Below are 2,616 nucleotides of genomic sequence, written 5' to 3' on the forward strand. Positions count from 1 at the left end.
GTGGTTAAACCCCTGACCGATTTGACGAAGAAATGCGCTGATGTGACGAATTGGTCCTCTGCGGCTGTTTCTGCCTTTCAGGAGCTTAAACGCCGATTTACTTCTGCCCCTGTGTTGCGTCAGCCGGATGTTTCTCTTCCTTTTCAGGTTGAGGTTGACGCTTCTGAGATTGGGGCAGGGGCCGTTTTGTCTCAGAGGAATTCTGATGGTTCCTTGATGAAGAAAGTATTGGCCACGGCACTCAGGGATTCTTGGGAGGTGCTCAAGTAGGGGATCCAACCCGTAGTAGCAAATATAATAATTCTTGGCACTCAGGAGAAATTTGTAGAATGATTCAAAAAGTAGATTTTTATTCTAGTGCATCCAGCTCAACATATAAACGTTTTCGGTCTCGACAACTGAGACCTTCATCAGATATGGTTGTCAAATGCTGTAATGTATATACAAAAGAGATGAGAGAAATATTTTTTAAAATAAAGAAAATACTGTTTGCACAATTATACAAAAACAAAATGATGAATAATATGATCCATATTATACTAAACAAAATGACGGTCTGCATACAAATATCGATAGTAGCATGCAGCGCAGAAGGCAGAAAAAGGTGGATCCGGCCTGAATCAGCGTGCGTTGTGAGTCCTGTTCAACAGAGTGCTGGAGAGTGTACACATGTTAAGGATATACTAGGTAGGAGAGAAAATAAACATGGGTAACATGGAACAGGTAGCATAAGTAGACATCGGGATGTGATCTGGTGATGGATATGATAAGATATAAAGCACACACTGTCCTAGGTAAAGGATACGGGAAGTGGACCAACCTCCACTAGTAGGTGTAGGGCTACGCACAGTGAGCTATCTGTAAACATGAAAGAAATTATACGCATCAGAGTGTACATGGTAGACAAGACAAGAAGGACAAACCATGAGGATGGCACAGTGACGGAACACGAGATAACCTGTGGAATGCATGCCATAATGACTAACGGGGTGACGACCCTAAAACCAGATTGCTGCTGAGTGATAAACGGGCACCCATGGTCCAGGGAAGTTTACCTGGAGGACACTGGTAGTGTGTATGAGTCACACACTGTGTGTGTAGCCGAGGAGCGGGAGAGCAATGCGTCTGTGAATGCAAAGATATGGGACCGTGTGAGGCAGCTTTAAGGGTACCACAGGAGGCTATCATGGGCCTGGAAGTCAGTCATACCTGAAAGCACTGGACGGCAGTATAGGCGCTTGTGGTAATGCGAGATACTCGCAAAGTGAGGAGCGCTGTGGACAGAAGTTATGAGCAGGGGGGTTAAATAGGACTAAAGCCAACGTGGATAAAGGCCAAGCCAGCGGGGAGCTGGAACCGGTTATGGTATTACCTGGATGTTGCCGCTGTCAGGGGTGGAGAGGACGCTGCGCTGCTGTGCAGGAGGGAGCTCCCGGGGCTGCTAGGGGAAGCGCAGCACTTCCGGGTATAAGAGCACACAGGGAAGAGTCACCTGACGTGTGACGTCATCAGGTCATGTGATCGGAGAGGCCGGCTTATGCGCAGAGGAGCTGAGGGGCTGACAGGGAATCAGCACAGGGAACAGACAGCGCTTGTATGGCAAGCTCAAGGGGACACAGTGAATGAATGTAACGCTGCATTGCAGCATATAGAGAAGGCTAAATGATGGGAACAGTAGTGTGAACTAGACTATCAAAAGGCTATCTGGTATGGGTCACCCCGATTATATAGAGACATGATTAACCCTCTATATAAAGGCATACAGTGCATACTATACCGTGTGCAGTGTTACGTGCGAGAGGTGCGTTTAACGGTTCTGTGGAGAGAAACAAAAAAGGAGCACAAGTTAAAGACATCCATACTAGCTACAATGTTACATTATACAAAACAGTGTTAAAATACATATGAAATAAATGATAACATATGTGTACGATATTACAAAAATGCCGAGACGTCGTAGTCTCTATTGAGTCCCTTTGGTTCTAAGGTCTGCAGGGAGTAAATCCAGTAAGCCTCCCTTTTGAGAAGTAAACTAACGCGGCTTTGGCCCCTTCTTGGAGTATCTACCTGTTCCAGGACTTGAAAACGGAGCTGCGAGATATTGTGATTTTGTTTAGAAAAATGGTAGGGGAGGGGTAGATGTGTCTTGTTGCAACGGATTGTAGATTTGTGTTGAGCCACTCTGTCTCTAATTGGCTGTGTGGTTTCACCCACATATGCCAACCCACAGGGGCATTTGATGATATATATCACATGTGTGGATTCGCAGGTAAAGAAACCTTTTATGGGAATGGCCTTGCCCGTCTGGGGGTGAGAAACTGACGGACCCCTCTGGACATTGCTACATTGTTGGCAACTAAGGCACGGGAATGTACCTTGTTTCTGGGTTTGTAAGAACAATTGTTTGGGCACCCTGATGTTAGAGCCAATGTCCGCTTTGACCAGCCTATCCCTAAGATTTCTAGCTCGTTTGTAGCAGGGCATGAAAGGTGCTCCAAATTCTGGAATACCAGGATAGCTTTTTGTCAGGATACTCCAGTGTCTCCTGATGGTAGACTGAACCATATTGGAGAAGGGATGAAATGTGGAGACACCTTTTTCTGCCTTCTGCGCTGC

General features: G+C 46.1%; 1 long non-coding RNA gene across 3 annotated transcripts; it reads right to left on the minus strand.

Annotated features, from left to right (window-relative positions):
• Positions 1–227: 227 nt before the first annotated feature.
• Positions 228–1,524, minus strand: LOC143793968 (uncharacterized). 3 transcript variants are annotated; one of them, XR_013220358.1, is made up of 5 exons: positions 1,373–1,524; positions 1,210–1,274; positions 1,056–1,125; positions 806–858; positions 228–654 (listed from the first exon to the last, which is right to left on the minus strand). It is a non-coding gene; the product is annotated as an uncharacterized LOC143793968 (long non-coding RNA). The 3 variants fall into 3 exon arrangements; XR_013220357.1 differs by having other exon boundaries at positions 1,056–1,274; XR_013220356.1 differs by lacking the exon at positions 1,373–1,524 and having other exon boundaries at positions 1,056–1,366.
• Between the last annotated feature and the right edge of the window lie 1,092 nt (positions 1,525–2,616).

Source organism: Ranitomeya variabilis, chromosome 1, assembly GCF_051348905.1.
Source record: "Ranitomeya variabilis isolate aRanVar5 chromosome 1, aRanVar5.hap1, whole genome shotgun sequence".
Lineage (NCBI taxonomy): Eukaryota > Metazoa > Chordata > Amphibia > Anura > Dendrobatidae > Ranitomeya > Ranitomeya variabilis.